The 18386-nt window shown below is 39.5% G+C and overlaps 1 protein-coding gene and 1 long non-coding RNA gene across 17 annotated transcripts in view; one reads left to right on the top strand and one right to left on the bottom strand.

The window, feature by feature from the left end:
* ERC2 (ELKS/RAB6-interacting/CAST family member 2) overlaps positions 1 to 18386 on the top strand; it is a 965515-nt gene that overhangs the window by 264242 nt on the left and 682887 nt on the right. The window lies entirely within an intron of this gene.
* LOC107970659 (uncharacterized) lies at positions 6523 to 16681 on the bottom strand. Its single transcript, XR_001713372.2, has 2 exons — positions 16589 to 16681; positions 6523 to 6751 (listed from the first exon to the last, which is right to left on the bottom strand). It is a non-coding gene; the product is annotated as an uncharacterized LOC107970659 (long non-coding RNA).

Here is an 18386-nt window from a genome sequence, read left to right as displayed (position 1 = left end):
TCTACATGTGACTTGCCAAATATCCCAGCAACGTTTGTTGAATAGGGTGTTCTTTCCCCACTTTGTGTTTTTGTTTGGTTTGTTAAAGATCAGTTGGCTGTAAGTATTTGGCTTAATTTCTGGGTTCTCTGTTCTATTCCATTGGTCTATATGCCTGTTTTTATACCAGTATTATGCTGTTTTGGTGACTATGGCCTTGTAGAATAGTTTGAAGATCAGGTAATGTAATGCCTACGGATTTGTTCTTTTTGCTTAGTCTTGCTTTGGCTATGTGGGTTCTTTTTTGGTTCCACATGAATTTTAGGATTTTTTTTTCTAGTTCTGTGAAGAATGCTGGTGGTATTTTGATGGGAATTGCATTGAATTTGTAGATTGCTATTGTGTAGAATTAATCATGATATTGATTCTACCCATCCATGAGCATGGGATATGTTTCCATTTGTTTGTGCTGTCTGTAATTTCTTTCAGCAGTGTTTTGTAGTTTTCCTTGCAGAGGTCTTTCACCTCCTTGCTTAAGTATATTCCTAAGTATTTTATTTTAATTGTTCACAGCTATTGTAAAAGGGTTTGAGTTCTTGATTTGATTCTCAGCTTGGTTGCTGTTGGTGTATAGCAGGGCACCTGATTTGTGTACATTGATTTTGTATCCTAAAACTTTATTGAATTCATTTACTAGTTCTAGGAGGTTTTTGGATGAGTCTTTAGGGTTTTCTAGGTATACAGTTATGTATCAGCAAGCAGCGACAGTTTGACTTCTTCTTTACCAATTTGGATGCCCTTTATTTCTTTCTCTTGTATGATTGCTCTGGCTGAAAAATTATATTAAATTTAAGTTCTACCTAATGAGATAAATTTTATGGAATAGGGTTTAGCTTTGGAAGTCTAGCAACTATTGTAATATCTATGGTGTTTTCATCCCCTAAGAACCAACTTTTGCCCCCTTGGTGGTGATATCACTCCTGTTCAGAAAGTATAGGTTAAGCTTTTAGTTTCTTTTTTTCAACTTCTGTAAAATGGAGCTAGGAACTTCTAATTTGTAGGGTTGCTGTGAAGATTAAAAGTGTCAGTATATGTAACTTTCTTGTCATATTGTAGATATTCAAATGTAGATACAGGTTGTCTTCTATTAAATGTTAATTGAATATCAGGGATGACTAAAGTTGGTCAAATAATTTTATGTTTATATTACAGTTTTTAAAACATGCAGATCCGAAAGATGAGACATAAACAAAATAACACTTACTGAAAAGGCCCAGCAGTTTATCCAAGATTTCTGCATTTAATGGAGATTTTTGGCTTTGACAGTTTACTTAGCTTAATTCAATTTTGAGTCTTCGGTTGTGGAATTTCCTAAGGAATGCCTGATAGTGTAACTTAAGCACAAAGTAAAAGCCCACACCTACAGTGCGGATGCATTATTCATTTTATAGCATAAAATGTAGTATTTAGTACAAAGCACACCTATATGGATTCCCTCAAGAATATGCCATCAGGCGATAATTAAATTATGTAAAAATAGTTTATCCCTATTATATATGCATTCTCCAGGCTTAAAAGCAGATTTTGAGTCATAAATATTAAACTCTGCCATTTTTGGCCTGTTCCCTTCTTTTCAATTAGATGGGCTCAACAAATTGTTTTTCCCGTGGATAATAATTTTTATTAAAGGAAACACAAATGCACATCTCCATAGCAACTGACTAGAATCCCTTGCCAAGTTCTCTTCTTTATGTCTGATTTATCAGCCCCCAGGTAGTTCGCTCTTGCACAAAAGAGAACTATTGTCAGTTAGTTAGGAGGAAGAAATGAGATCAGGAGTTTTACTTGCAATTTAATTTACTACAATATATGTTTACATATCTCCCACTGATGATATTGGGAAAATGTCTGCTAATCATAAAAGTACTGTAAAGGTTTCTGCTTGGGGTTTGTTTGTGTGTAAAGTATGTATTTTTATACTGTAGTATGTTGTCAAGGGCGAAGTAAGAGGGGAAATGTGGTTCTCTCAACTCCACAAAGCAATGCTCCTTTGCCTGAAGGGACTGAATGCCGTGACTTTATGAAACTTTCAGTTGTATTTTTCATGGTCAACTCACTTGAGAATTTTCTGAAGCCTGGAACTGCTGCTTGTCTGTAGGTTAAAAATGAGGAGGATGCTATTTGCGCTTACTGACACTATTCTCTGTAATTAAGAGTCAGCAGCCAAGGTGGGCCTGGGTCCCCAGACAGACCCTTGTTTTACCTACCTGTGAGAGGACTTTGGGCAAGACCCAATGCTCTTCCTTCTGAATCCCTTTGAACGAGGAACAAAACAGTTTATGGGTCCACTTATTTAGTGAATATTTCCTTAGCACTGGCTATGTGCCTCAGCGTGCTGGGCATTGGAAATAAAGCAATAAATTGACAGAAATGGTCTACACCCTCATGGAGCTTACAGTCTAAGAGGGAACAGCTAAGGGAATGTCCTGACCTGCCTGTTCCCTCTGGCCTGGCTGACATCTCAAAGGAAATTTCCAGAATAAGGACTGTGACCAAGGAGAGGTGTGGTGTATATTAGGAGAGGGCAGTCTAGTCTGGGAGGTCAAGCAAGGCATCTTGAAGGCCTGAATAGAGTCAGGAAGCAGGCCAGATAGAGGGAGGAGGAGCAAATAGATGGGAGGTGGAGCAGGGGTGCAGATTCAAGACAAGGAAGGGTATGAATGACACTCTCATGCACTGGCACTGAAATCAGCGGTGATCTGAAGCTAGTGAGAAAAGGGGGGTGGTGTGAAAGGAGGCTGGGCAGAGTGGCAAAAAGGCCTCAAGTGCTGCCTTGAGATGCTTGGACTTGATCCATTGGGTGCTGAGGAGCCTTTGAAGGGGTTCAGCAGAGGAGGGGAGTGATCAGATTTGACTATGTCTATACTGTAGAAACTAGATGGAAGGTGAAATGGACTCTGGGGCTCAGCTAAGTCACCAGGCCCCTCATTTCTCATTTTCTGGGCCTGAGTTCCTAAGGGAGTTGGTGTCTGAGGCTGTGACCATTCTACAGTTTCTCAGCCTGAATTTTCCCCTGGCCTAGTTGTGACATTTCTTGCTTTATCTCATAGATGCCCCCCTTGACTATAGAGCACCTCCCAACCCCAGTACCGCTAGCCAGGCACTTTCTTTCCTGCTGGAGAGTTTACGGTCTGGCCTTTGCCTGTGTCTAATGAGGCACCAAAATGTCTTTTGCCACTGAGTTAACTTCTGAGAAGTTAGCAGCCCCTGGACACAGCCTAAGGACAAGAAAGATCTTCAGTGTGAAGAGCAGCACAAATGTCCCCCTTCTTCAGGAATTGCTACTTATTTTTGACTGCTCTGAACACTGGGGATTTATAATATCTTGGCCTTGTGTTTGCTGTTAAATCTGTAAATTAATAAGATAGGGCAAAGCAGTGCTTTAAAACTACAATTTGAGACAAGTATAAGTAAAACAAGCAGGTATCCTAAATTCCTAACCTGTTGACTAAAGTGGAACTTAACTGTAAACAAAGCAAGAGCAAAGCTAGAATGAACTTTGTCTAAATTGAGAGCAAAAAGCTTATTTTTAAGTAAATGTTCAAAATCTCTCTATGAATGTTAGAATTGCCATCTTTTTAGTCAGAAGGAATGAATGTAATATTCCTGGCAACAGTTAATGGTCCATTGGTGGCAGCCCTGTGACATCTTTATGATTTGATAGGATGAATCATGGAAATTCTACCCTGCCCAAGCTTATGTCCCAGGAAGAATGATTGGAAAATCTGGTTGAAGATGCGTCAGTTTATTCCCACATTGTCTGGATCTGATAAATTCTTCATGCATTTTGGGGATCAAATTACTACAGTCGACTTTGCTGTGTAGCCAGCTAGTTTGCATGCTGCAAAATGGAAGCAGTTTACGCTTAACACAAATGCCATCTACGAGACAGGAAAACATAATGTTTTACTGTCTTTTCTTCCTGATCACCATTTCATCTAGTGGCAGCTTATGGTGATTGGGGAATTGAGAAGTTTTCTAGACTCCCAAGTGTGCAGTTCTCCAAGTATAACCTTCAAACTTCAATGCCTAGCCATATGTATTTTCCTTCCTTTAAATAAATATTCATTGTACCAGGGACTCTCCTAGACCTTGAAGATATGGTAGATAAGGCAAATATGGTCCTTAATATGGTGAAGAGGTTGCATGTATCCTTTTGTTTGCTGTTTACCAAGTTACATTTAACACCATAAAAGTTATTTTTAAAAGGTTTTTTTCTTCTTGAGAAAAGTTCCCTTCTGCTATGTTCATGTTTCTAAATGATAGTAAAGGATCACAATGATAATTATCTTTAAGCCTGTGAGATGGAATATTTTAATGCCATTACTTATGTTTTTGAGGAATAGTTAATGGGAAGTATCTCAATATATGATGCTAAATGAAAGAGGCAGAACTAAGCTTTATATATCATATGATACCAGTTTTAGTAAGTACAGAAATATAAGGATATATAAATAGTTAGAAAAATAAGTAAATATATGGGTAAGAGACTGAGTGAAAGTAATGAAAATGTTAATAGCTCTATAATGTGTGGGCAAGGGCATTATGATTACTTTTTGCCCTAAACTATTGTGTGTTTTTTTAATTTAAAAAATCATGTTACTTTTATAATTAGGGAAAATGTTATTAAAAATAATTCCTTGTTTTGAATTGAAATAGACATAATATTATCATAAAGATGCCCACAGCAAACATATTAGTCTCTAAAATAACAGTGAGAGCCGCAACTAATGATAATCTTCCTATCTCCATGTTTCTCGTATTCTAAATGCTTTACCTCTCTCCTTAAAGTCACTCTTTATTTTGCTCATCTCCATCCAGCTCTGATAATTATTTAATTGAATTATTACTGGCTTATGGGAGAAATTATGTATTTCAGTGATGGGCTGATTTATATAGGTAGCTCTTTTGCATCTATTTAAATTCCTGCCTAGGCAAGTACTTAAATATGTTAAAAAGTGGTGAAATTAAGTAAAGATATGCATAACATGTGTATTTGGAGGTGCAGCATCCTATGGATACACTGTTCACAAATGGGAGGAAGGGGACAGCTAAGGGAATGTCCTGGAATACCACTCAGTGAAAAGTTGGGACCTCAAGAGGAGCTCCTAATCTGGGATGTGTGTGTGTTTTATAAGGTCTGCATATTCATATGTGCTACAAGTACTTTTTGTATTCAGCAAATCACATATAGTACCCTCATACCTATATTTATACACACAGAGTACTCTTTTTGTCTCAAATGAATGTAACTCTTATAATGGATAAAAATTAACTATTTCATAAGCATAGTTATCAATGCATCCTGAAAGTACAATTGCTATCCTGGGGTCCCTTGTAACAATGCTATGGTGACAACTCACCTAACATTTCTTGGGTGTTCAGTATGTATCAGATTCTATGCTGAGCTTTTCATATGTTGACTTATGAAATGTTGTTTTGTCATTTGGAAAGATGTCTTCATCCTTGGGAAATTGGGAACTACTGAATGAAAATGTCTGGAATAAATTCTAAGACCCAAAAGCTTTGGAGGCATGGATAAGAATCCTGGTGTCGGAGAGACCTGGGTTCAAACCCTGGCTTGGTGTGTATGTGAGTGTGTGTGTGTGTGTGTGTGTGTGTGTGTGTGTTTCTGGCTGTGTGATTTTGAGAAAGTTACTAAACATTCCCTGACCCCATTCTCATTTGTAAAACAGAAGTTAGTTTAATAAGGACAGGCAAAATTCTTAACCATGCCTAAGTAGTGAGGGCTCAGCAATGATACCTATTCCATCATGAACTTACAGTCACAGGTTAACTTGAAAGGACAACGGTGAGTAACAGTTGCTATCAGAAACCCCATATATGATTTTTGTAGTGTTGAGTCTTATGGCCAGAAGAAAGGAGATATAATTTGTCTGAGATTTAATAATTTTAAGCCTTGTTCAAGGTTAAATTTGGCAAGAAAGGAGATAAAATTTCAGAGAGCCATTCAGCAGGGTTAGGTAAAGGATGTGGAGTGCTACATCTCTCTTACCAGCTATTGATTCTCCAGACCTTGGGATTTGCTGCCCAGTGCTCTCCTGTAGGACACAAGTGGATTTGTTTTCTTAAGTGGGTGTTCTCTCTGCCTTTTAGTCTTCTTCCTGGCATCTGTTGCATCTGGTTTTGTGACCTGGTGGTAGTTTCGGTGGCCATGCCCACAGCTGGCAAGACGGTTGTTATTTTAATGCCTTTAAATAGTTTGTCTGAACCACAGCCCTTGGATACCAAGAATCAACATTATAAAAGATAATAGGCCCTAATGATGTGGGTTGTTAGGTGGTTAGCTGAGTTACAGAGGGTCTTGTTATGGGGCAAGAGTTTGGACAGACATTAATCAGATGCTAGAGTAATTGGGGTCCTGCTCAGAATGCAATGCACTCCAGTGACCCAAATTGTAAAAAGATACTCCTCTTTCTAAGAGTGCACCCTGGACTTGGGGACAAACATTTGCAGACGGGCTTAATGAGGAAAATTTCCATAGCAATTTTACGTATTGTCACACATGATTATGGAACACAGGGTCCTGCTTGCTCTGATCAAGCATTTAGTCGTCCGTGGCCTGAAAAAGAAAATCAGATGAAACCTGGTTATCATATTCCTTGCTGATTTCTTCAGTGAAGGAGATGTCGATGCCTGGGTGGCAGATAGTAAGGACTGGGTCTGCTTTTTGTCCGAAGAAGTTGAGATTCTACATGAGGCAAGCAGTTATGTTAGGAAAAGGCAGAGTTTTATGGAGTGTTAAAAGAGTTTATGTGAAAGTACTTTTGAAGAGAAAGAATTCAAAGACAACTTAAATCCAGCATGTGGCTTTATAATGAGACAGACATACACACACACACACACACACACACACACACACACACAGACACGTCCCATGGTTAAAAAAAAACTTTTTTGCTGAGTATAAGTGGCTGTTTTGGGGACAATCTTGTATCTTATTGATGTGACTGTGAAGATATTCCAGTGTTTTCAAAATATGCATCTAGGCTGGGTGCGGTGGCTCACACCTGTAATTCCAGCACTTTGGGAGGCTGAGGCAGGTGGATCATGAGGTCAACAGATCAAGACCATCCTGGCCAGTGTGGTGAAACCCCATCTCTATTAAACATACAAAAAGTAGCTGGGCATGGTGGTACACGACTGTAATCCCAGCTACTCAGGAGGCTGAGGTAGGAGAATCACTTGAACCCAAGAGGCAGAGTTGCAGTGAGCCAAGATCATGTCACTGCACTCCAGGCTGGCGACAGAGTGAGATTCCGTCTCAAAAAATAAAATAAAATAAAATAAAATAAAATAAAATAAAATAAAATAAAATAAAAGCATCTAATTAAATGTTTGTGTCAAATTAAAAACTTTAGGAGAACTAATTACAAATGTTTGTGTGTCTCTTAATAAAAGTGAGACTTTACATAGTTAGCAGAGCAAAAGTAAAGTTAAATCATGCATCCAGCCCACAAGTATTTTTTGAATACCTACTGTGTACCACGCACCATGTTGGGAGATGAGAGTACTCTGTTGTGAGCAAGACAAACAACCCCTGTCCTCATGGCACTTAGAGCAACCTGATGCACTCAAAGTTGTATTGTTAGCATTTTCCTTTTTGTTTTGAGACAGAGTCTCTTTCTGTTGCCCAGGCTGGAGTGCAGTGGTGCGATCTTGGCTCACTGCAGCCTCTGCCTCCTGGGTTCAAGCAATTCTCTGCCTCAGTCTCCTGAGTAGCTGGGATTACAGGTGACTGCCACCAAGCCCGGCTAACTTTTTTTTGTGTGTGTATTTTTAGTAGAGACGGGGTTTCACCATCTTGGCCAGGCTGGTCTTGAACTCCTGACCTCGTGATTCACCTGCCTCGGCCTCCCAAAGTGCTGGGATTACAGGCGTAAGCCATCACGCCCAGCCTGTTAGTTTTTTCCTAAAGCAATGAAAGACATCTCTTGTCAGGTCCTTTGCACAAGGTGGTTCTTTAGATTAATCTGTGATCTTATTTTGAGATATCACTCAGCACTTATCAAGTACCTTTCTCCACTCATATGGTCCTCCCACGTCCATTATAAATAGTATCATCATTCCTATTTCCAAGGTTTCAATTTGACCTTTGTATATTTTGTTTTTAATATGCTTCTTTTCTGGAGAATAGTCACAAAATAATTGGGATGATTCAGGGGATACTCAATCCCTGATATGTCATAAACACAATTTAGATAGGGGAATGTGCCTTTTCCTCATACCTGGAACATTTTAATTGTTATTTTATTTATTAAGTCATGTAGAAAACGTTTGATGCAGATTTTAGTGAAATTGCTGTAAAATTATAGACAATTGGAGAGTATACGATAACTTAATAATTGGGGTTTTCTCCAGTCAGAAATAATTCTTCATTTTTGCCTTAATCAGCGTGAGTAAGACCTAATTGTACCCCTTTTAAGCCAAAGGTCACGAACTACAAAAGTGGACAGAAAAATCCGGTCTCCTTCAGCTTCTACAAATAGCTCTTAGAGTTACTTTAAGGTCAGAGGCTGTCAGGCCACTGTCCATCTCTCAGGCACTTAATGATAGTTTAATCAAATCAAGAAGGAGATACTGGGTGATCCCATTCTTGATGGTCTCTGATAAGCTGGTAATGGGCAGAAATGTTTCCCTAAGAGGTTTATGTTTCAGCTGCACAAAGAAACTTCTATACTATCTTTCAAGAAATACGAGCCCAGGTACAATACCAACTTATCTTTTACCCAAGAGCTTTCTTAGCTTGAAGGCCCATGATTCTTTAGACCTAAGACATGTGTGATTTCAATGTCAGTGGTTGTGGAATGCATTTTATTTTTTCTAAAGAAGTTAATAGCAAAGGCTTGTTTTCTTAAGAGCTTGAGCTTACCATATTCATCACCTCACAGTTACCTGCCTTTTTTTGTGGTTAGAACACTTAAGATCTACCTCTTAGCAAATTTCATGTATGTGATTATCATTAACCGTAGTCACTATGCTGTACAATACATCTCTAGAACTTATTCATCTTATAACTGAAAATTTGTCCCCTTCTACTGTCTGTTTTTATGAGTTTAACTTCTTTAGGTTCCATACATATCATATATATCTGGCAAATTTCACTTAGCCTAATTTCCTCTAGGTTTATGTATGTTTTTGCAAATGACAGGATTTCCTTGTGATAATCATTTCACAATGTATATCTATATTAAAACATTACATTGTATACCTTAAATATATATAATTTTTTGGTCATTTATACCCCCATAAAGCCGCATATAAATACATCTATAAATAAGCAAAAAAAAAAAAAGCTTGAGTTTAGAGATGCTCAGAATACCCTATTATGTTTGCAAACTCTCTTTTGCTGTAGATTGCAGTGCAGTTGCATTTGAGTTCTTGCATATGAGTTAGGATGTTCCTGGAGACTCTATAAATGCAAAATCATTATAATTAAATTTTGGAATTTTAACTTACCTTTATAGCTATTTATAAACGTGTTTAATGTGTTTTGGATAATTAAGAGAAATTAGTTTTTATCCTCAACATGAATAATTTTTATGCCCTGCTAAAATGCACTGCAATTCATGGATAAGGTAATTTGAGGCTTTCAAAACCCAAATGGGGTTTTTACCTGGGGATGTTCTTGGGGTTATTAGGGGTTACTAGGGAAAGTGACTGCAGACTTTGGATGTTGCAGCAAGCTAAAACCTTGTGCTGTGCTCAGATGGCCTGCGGTATTCTGCCTAATGGTGGAATACAAAGATGGCCAAACCAACAGACTGATGACTATTTTGATTCAGGAACTGGAAGAAGTTATGTTTTTGCAATTTGACTCTGAGTTAATGGCAGCATTTGCTTCTCATGTAGCTAAGCATGTTAATAAAGCATCCTTTCTGAAACTGATCCAGAAAACAGGCTTCCAGAAGGAAAGAAGAATTTGCTGGAAACATAGTAAGATGTTGCACTCCTACTGTTGTAAAGAAGAAATTGTTCCATGGGAACTATTTTATTATGAATAAGAGCATATTCTTAACCTTTTATTCTTTGCTGATAGCAACATTTATGTGTCTGATAGTTATATATTGTCTTGTGTTTTTAAAAAGAACTTGCCTAACAGTTTGGGTTTCTACTGAGGGTGTAGCCTGTTGTACCCACTGAAGCAAATGGCTTTGATCAGTCCTTCCCTGGTGGCTGGGCTGCATATGTATAAACAGAGGATTGTTGAGTGTTGGGAATGAATTCTTTGCTAGACACGTATTTTAATGAGATTCTTAGAATTGCTTCAAGCTCTGTTTTACTAATTCTATTCCTAGTTCCTTAGGAAGGAAAAGACAATTAAGGAAAAAGGGCTTGGGCCTTGCTGACTTTTCACACTCCTTGGAATAAAGTTTTGGTTTCCATACAGTTCTTCTGAGAAGAGTGAACTGACCCCAAAAGGGCTCCATCATATGTTTTATAAGTAAAACTAAATGACCATTTTCATATAATTCAAGTAATTAACGTCCATGAGACAAGTCTGTATGTGACACAGAAGGGATACAGAGGAAGCAATAATTCTGTTTGCTTGGTATATGGTAGATAGTTTGCTGGATTTAATTCTTGAGGAATTCAGCAAAGGCTTCCTAAGGGAAGCTGTGTCAGATGTTAGGGAGATGGTAGTGAAGATAGGATGGGGAGAGAAGGGAAAACCAGGCAGAAGGACTGAAGAAAGTTTAGATGAGGTGGGATGAGACAGCAAGATGAGTACCAAGAACTCTGACAAGGTCAGCAAACTGGGGGTTGCTGAGCAGAGGGAGGTCACATGAGTAAGATACTTAGCACAGTGCCTGGCACATAGTAATTGCCCATTAAATGGTAGCTTAAAAACAAAAGCTGCTTCCCATGATGTGCTGGTAAACGTTTAACAACTGGCTGTCATAATGGATGGGGAATGAAATTCCTGATTTGTAGTATTTGCAGATTTCTCTGGCATAATTACTCCCACCATGGCCCATTTGAAGCTACCGACATAATTTCTTTTAATGGATAGTTGGGGATTTCAGCTCCTGAGCTGGTACAACCTGGTTCCAACAACCACAGACTGCTTCCTTCTTTTGTGTAATCCTTGAAGTCTTTGCAATTCCCCCTTTTGTATCTATGGAGTATTCTCCTCAAGTCACCTCAGCCTAAGCAGCAGAAAGTTGACTCAGTTACTAAAAGACACATGGTGTTAATGTGAAGAATATTATTGGAAATAATTTCTAGGCTCTCAGATATGAGTTTTGCTTGGGGTCATTTCTAGACTCACATCTTTGGCCAACAGCCACTTGGAGTTTTAGACATGAGGATAGGAACACTTTCTGATTCACAGTTGGGTGAGGGTGGCCCTGGTGGGAGGAACTGATTAATCTGAGTAACTTGTTAGAGCTGGGAGGAAAGATATTTTTGTTAGTAAAAAGATACTAGGTAGGTTTTTTTTTTTTTTTTTTTTCCCCTGAGTATTTGAGTAGGCAAACTGTGTGGGAAAAAAGTGAAGAGAACAGTCCTGGATTCTGTGTGATGGAGGTGAGTGAAAAATGAGGACAGAGAAGTCATTAAACCTGCTCTGTGTGAGGGTTTCTTGGGGGAAGAGTAATGCAGTAATGGTGAGGAAGCCTCCTGTTTATAGCCACTCACCTAATGTGCTGGCCCTGGTGCTGGGTGATATATAAACATTATAGTCTGAATTCCTCACAGTAACCCTAACTCTTGAGACATAGGTATTCAATCCATTCAGTTGCTGAAGCTGGAAACTTAGAAATCATCTTTGATTATTCCTCATACCCACACATCCTATTTATAACCATGTCCTAAAGACTATACCTCCAATTATATTTCAAAGCCATTTGACTCCTCTGCATCACCCCTACTTATCCTCTTGTATAGATCACCATCATCATTCCCTTCTTATCTGGTGTCCTGAGTCCACAGTTTCTCCTTCATCCATTCTCCACATGGCAGCCAGAGTGGTGCTCTTAAAAAGCATATGGCTGGCCAGGCATAGTGGCTCACATCTGTAATCCCAGTGCTTTAGGAGGCCAAGGTGGGAGGATTACTTGAGCCCAGGGGTTCCAGAGCAGCCTGGGCAACATAGTGAGACCCTGACTTTACAAAAAAATTAAAGAATTAGCCAGGTGTGGTGGTATGCATCTGTAGTCCTAGCTTCCTGGGAGACTTAGGTGGGAGGATCACTTGAGCCCAGGAGTTTGAGGCTGCAGTGAGCTATGACGATGCCCCTCCACTCCAGCCTGGGTAACAGAACAACACTCTGTCTCTAGGGGAAAAAATGTGTGTGGTGTATCATGTTATTCTTCTGCTTGAGCATATTCAATGTCCTTTAGAGTTAAAATCAAACTCCTTCTCATGATCTAACCCTTAATTACCAATCCCCTTGTTTTCTCAGCTCCAGAACACTTACCTTTCATTTTTTCAAACATCCAATCTCTTTCCTTTGCCTTTGTCTAGAATCCAGTTCACTCTGCTTACCATTCCCCACTGGGTTCTTTTTCACCCTTGAGGTCTCCATTTAAATGTCACCTATTAAGAGAAGGCTTCTCTAATCTTGTATTCTCAGTAGATCCTTCCCCTTCCCCAGCATTCTTGGCCTCAACACCCTGTTTATTTCCTTCATAGCATTTCCCAACAATTTGGGTGTTAAAATTTGCTTCCTTGTTTTCAGCTGCCTTACCCAACAGATCATGCATAGGTACCATGTCTTTCTTGTTTACCGTGGTTTCTTTAGTCCTTGGCACAGTGCCTGTCATATAATAGATGCTCAATAAATACCTGTTGAATGAATAAAGAAACTGAGCCATAATCCAGGGTCACCTAGGCATTAGGTGGTTTCCCCTTATGTCTGGTGGGCATCTAAGCTCATTCCTATTTGCCACTTCTGTGGTACAGTGGGCTGGCGGCCCCAAGGTTGGGAGTTGTTGTGGTGGCCTGTGATCTTGTATAGTCTGGACCCAGTCCCAGGGTGATCCTCTTACTTTAACCATCATTCATTTGATAATAATTCTCAACCTGAGTCTACACAGCACTCTTTCCTTACCTCCAGTCCACGCTCCCACTGCCAACTGGGCATATTTTGACTGAACGTCAGAGGCCTAAGAAACAACTTGTGCAAAAATTGGATTCATCAAATTCTCTTTTTCTCTTTCTGTGTTTTTTATCTCAACAAATAGAACTTTCATGTACTCAGTTGTCCCAAGTCAGAAGTCTGAGCATCCTATCTCCAAATCAGTCACCCACACCTATCAGTTTGGACATCTGTGTATTCTCTGATTCAGGGCCCTTCTTTCTCTACCTATCATCTGCCATAGCTCAGGCCACAGTCTCCTCTGACCTCCTCCCTGGCCTCCCTGCTTCAGGTCAGGCCAGCCACAGTACAACCCTAGGTATCCATCTGAAATGCACATTTGATCATGTCCTACCCATCTTAAACCCTTACACTGCCTCTGTGACTATTCAAAGCAAGGTCAAATTCCTTAGCCCATTAAGAAGGCCAGGGAAGAACATTGAACTAACTTATGCACAGGTTGTGAGGAATTTCTAGGGCAAGGAGCTGAAGAGCAAGACCTGATGCATCACTGGTTCATTCATTGAGAAAGCAGTACCTGGTGCTTCCTCAGTTCTGGGCTCTGTGCCAGTGTTATGTGTCCAGAATGGACAAATTTCCCTTTTTCTTGCCTTGGCTCTTTCTCCTTTATGTCTCCTCTGGCCTCTTTTTGTTGGTCATCATCCATTTGTATGCATGCAACATGTGTGTGTGTGAATGTTTATTCCTCTTAGTTCCTACAATGTATGATTATAGTTAATTACGTGTTCCACAGGCAGCCTAGGTTCCAGGAATTGATCAGTGTTTCTAGATGCATATTTCTGACTCCTAATACTTGAAGTCAAAACTAGAGTATGTCATCACTGTAAAGTCTTGTGAACCCAAACACTAAGAATTTTTGGAAAAATTTGGAAGTATCTAGTTTATCCTTTTGCTCACTGCCACTACCATTGCCAACGACAACAGCAAACACTTGTTGAGGAAATAGTGAATTGTGAAATATCAGTGGCTTGTGAAAATCAGCCAGTTGGGTGAAGACCAATGTGTTTTAAATGAAATAGATTAGTATGGAATGGAATGGAGTAAAACAGAAATATCAACCTTTCTCATGTATAGTAAGTGGAGGAGTTGTTTCATGAAACTTTAGTTTCTATTAAATGTGTGTTGTACAGACTGCTATTGCTACCATTATTGTGTTCCCCTCTTCTTCACTGTGTACACAACTGGACTACATTTCCTGGATACCTTTGCATGTGTGGTCATGTGACTAAATTCTGGCTAATGGAATATGAACAAAAGTGAATATTCCACTTCCAGGCTTGGCCTATAAAACCCTTGACTCAACTTGTCCCTTAAGTGTTTGCTATGGTAGACCTATTCTAACGTAGTTTCAGAAAGCTGTGATCAGGAAGTTTAGAAGCATTTATATTGTCACATTTAACTCTTTTATCCCTGTGAAGCAAGCATTATCACCCTTCCCATTTTACAGATACTGAAGCTGAGACACAGAGAGGTTAAGTTACTTGCCCGAGGCCACACACCTAGAAATGAGAGGAGCCAGATTTTGAATTCAGGCCACTGGGGCTGCAGAGCTGGGGCTTTCCATCATGACATTTTGCTATTTCTTAGGATCATGCCTGTATCTCAGGCATGTGCAAAGCCAGTACCAAGAGCTTTTTTCACACCTGACATGGCTGGAGCTCAGTTTCCAGTTATGTTTTTTTAATTGTTTTGAATCTGTTTTTATAAACACGGACTCTGCAGACACTGTGAAAATACTATTGTGAAATATGACTCTGAAGGCTTCAGAGTGTCATGCTGGGGATTAGCAGTGTTATTCCCAGGGATTCTAATGTGAGTCTGGCTGCCAAAAATCCCCTCCATTGTTTTGGAAAGGACAAAGCGGGGTATAGTCCCATTTATAGGGGTGAAGGGTAATTTCTAACATATGGCTCATGATTTACTATCTTGAAGAAACATTTATCTGTGGCTCAGTAGCTAGGCCTCGTCAAGCCACAGATGATGAAAGTGTTTATGAGGAATGGACTTGCCAGTTCAATTATTATTTCAAGGGAAATGGCTAACAGGAAAATTATACCGCTGTAGTTGTTAGAAGCTAAAATCTATTTGTGTCTTTGTGGACAGGTTGATGGTTTTTAAAGCAGTTTATTCAGTTTCCCTTATATCTCCTCAATAACTCATCTCAAGAAGTTTTGGTCTTTGATATGCTAAAAAAAAAAAAAAAAGAAGAAGGCAAGAAAGTCATCTGTCCTGTGACTCAGCAGCGAGTTTAGAGGGGAACTGCTTGACTGTGGATACCGTTGCCTGGACTTGATGGAAAATGGGCTGTATTTTTAATATACTTAAATTTACCTATTCTAGTGCTTTTCCTCTCAAGATCACAAAAGATATAGTGGACATTATCTCATATGTTTAATCAAGATCTCTGTGAGGAGGGAGTGTGGGACGGGTTTCTAACTTTGTCTAATGAGCACGTAGTGTGTACCTTCTGTCGTGCTGCCTTCTGGTGAAGCATGCCCATCCCCTGCCCCACCCAAACCACCATCTTCCCTGGTGTAGCAGCTTGCCAAGGGGAGGTGGTAGATGCAGCCCTCCTAGGAGCAGCAATAGTGGTGTGGATTATCTGCAGAAGACCTAGAACAGTAATTTTTAGCTGGCTAAAAATCAGTATGCATGTACTCTCCTCGTGCTTTGGTGTTTCTAAACAATGCAGTGATACAACACTCTGTGCTGTGGTGGGCCACTCCTACTGCTCCCCTGGCCTCCTTTGTCCCCTGCTGTCCTGATGGTCAGGTTTACACAAAGGATCAGGTTATTAGGATTCAATGTTAAGTGCAGACAGTAGACTTCCTCACAGCATGTATGGTATTGACCTATTTTTTTTTTTCTTATTTTAGAGACAGTGTCTTGCTCTGTCACCCAGGCTGGGGTGCAGTGGCACAATCTCAGCTCACTGAAGCCTTGACCCCTCGGGCTCAAGTGATCTTCCTGCCTCAGAGTCCCCAGTAGCTGGGACTACAGGTACACCACCATGCCCAGATAATTTTTGTATTTTTTGTAGAGACAAGGTTTCCTATGTTGCCCAGGCTGGTCTTGAACTCCTGGACTCAAGCAATCCTCCCACCTCTACTCCCCAAAGTGCTGGGATTACAGGCATGAGCCACTGCACCTGGCCAGTATTGTCCTATTTTAATTGGAGAGAACACACACACACACACACACCCACGCACGCACGCACACACACACAAACACATCCCTAAACATACATATATATAGTAGTTCCCCCTTATCCATGATTTTTCTTTGCATTTTTTTCAGTTATTCACAGTCATCATTGGTCAGAAAATATTAAATGGAAAATTCCAGAAATAAACAATTCATAAGTTTTAAATTGCATGCCATTCTAAGTAGCATGATGAAATCTCACGCTGTTCTGCTTTGTCCCACCTAAGATGTGAATCTTCCCTTTGTCCAGGGTCTCCATGCTGTCTACGCCACCTTCCTATTAGTCACTTGTAGCCAGCCATCTTGGTGATCAGATCAGTTGTCATGGTATCGTAGTGCTTGTGTTCAAGGAACCCTTATTTACTTAATAATGGCCCCAAAGCCCAAGAGCAGTGATGTTGGCATGATGTTATAATTGTTCTATTTTATTATTGGTTATTATTGTTAATCTCTTACTGTGTCTAATTTGTAAATTCAGCTTCATCATAGGTAATATAATAGTATATACAGGGTTTGGTACTATCTGTGGTTTTAGGTATCTATTGGAGGTATTAGAATATATTCTCCTTGGATAAGTGAGGACTATTGTACACACATTCATGTAGAAAAGATCTAGAAACATGTCTGTGCCACACCGTTGACTGCAGTTATCTCTCACAGTGGGTTTAGAGGTAAATTTCACGTTTTTTTCAAGCCTGCTGTCATGCACTGCATAATGATGTTTCAGTCAGCTGTGGGCCACATATGACAACGGTCCCATAAGATTATAATGGAGCTGAAAAATTCCTATCCCCTAGTGATGTCTTAGCTGTTGTAACGCTGTAGCACAATTACTTTATTTTAAAAAATAAAGTTAGTGTAGCTTAAGTGTACAGTGCTTATAAAGCCTACAGTAGTGTACAATAATGTCCTCGGCCTTCACAGTCACTCACCACTCACTCACTCACTGATCCAGAGCAACTTCCAGTCCTACAAACTCCATTCATGGTAAGTGCCCTGTATAGGTAGACCATTTTTCATCTTTTATGCCTTTGGTTTTCTTTGTTTTAAGAGACGGTCTCACTCTGTCTCCCAGGCTGTAGAGTACAGTGGTGCCTGCCGTTTCTCTTATAAGCACATTGGACATCATTGGATCGGGCCTCGCCGCATAATCTAGGATTATCTCATCTTGAGATCCTTAATTTAATTATATCTGCAAATACCTTTTTTTTCCAAATAAAGTTAATCCACGGATTCTGGATGGATAGATCTTCTTTTGTGGGGTGGTGGCGGGAGGAGGGGGCACTATTCAACTCAACACATACTGTTTTTTAGTTCTATTCTTTCACTCTTCAAAAAAATCTTTATATGAGTACCTACTACATGTTGGGTATTTGTCACGTGCTAGGGATATAGCAGTGAATAAAACAGATGATTTACTTGTCATTAGGGACCTTATGGCATGATGGAAAATGTAGACACTAAAGCAATGAATAATTTGATAAGAGCTGATGACTAGCTTATTGGACGATCTTCCCAAACTAATTAACCTCCCTGAGTCCCAGTTTATTGGTAGCCCTGTCTAACTCACCAGAAAAGTTATAAAGACCAAATAGGACCATAAACATAGAAATGTCCTTAACCTGGCTATTTTATTGCCATGCTTTTACTCATGCTGTCCCTATGAGATCCAGCATTTGGGCTGTGGAATTTGGCTTTCGGATTCAAACCAATCACAAGGTTCTAAGACTTTGGGCAAGTGATTTAACCTCTCTGGGCCTCAGGTTTCTCTGTTGCAAAACGGGGATAATAATAGTACTGGTCTCATCAGTTTCTTGTCATGATGAAAATGAGCTCATGCATTGGAAGTTAAAAAAACTATGCATAAATTCTTATGCAATTAATGTGTGCTCATTTTAGGCAATTTAGAAAGTACAAATTTACAAAAAAGAAACTTGAAAATTACTCATGATCTTGCCTACAACTAATTTCTGGTAACATTTTGATTTTTTTTTTTTTTTTAGACAGAGTCTCGCTCTGT

This window comes from Pan troglodytes, chromosome 2, assembly GCF_028858775.2.
Source record: "Pan troglodytes isolate AG18354 chromosome 2, NHGRI_mPanTro3-v2.0_pri, whole genome shotgun sequence".
Classification (NCBI taxonomy): domain Eukaryota; kingdom Metazoa; phylum Chordata; class Mammalia; order Primates; family Hominidae; genus Pan; species Pan troglodytes.
Note: the sequence above shows the minus strand (reverse complement) of the source record. Positions and strands in the feature narration are given on the sequence as shown.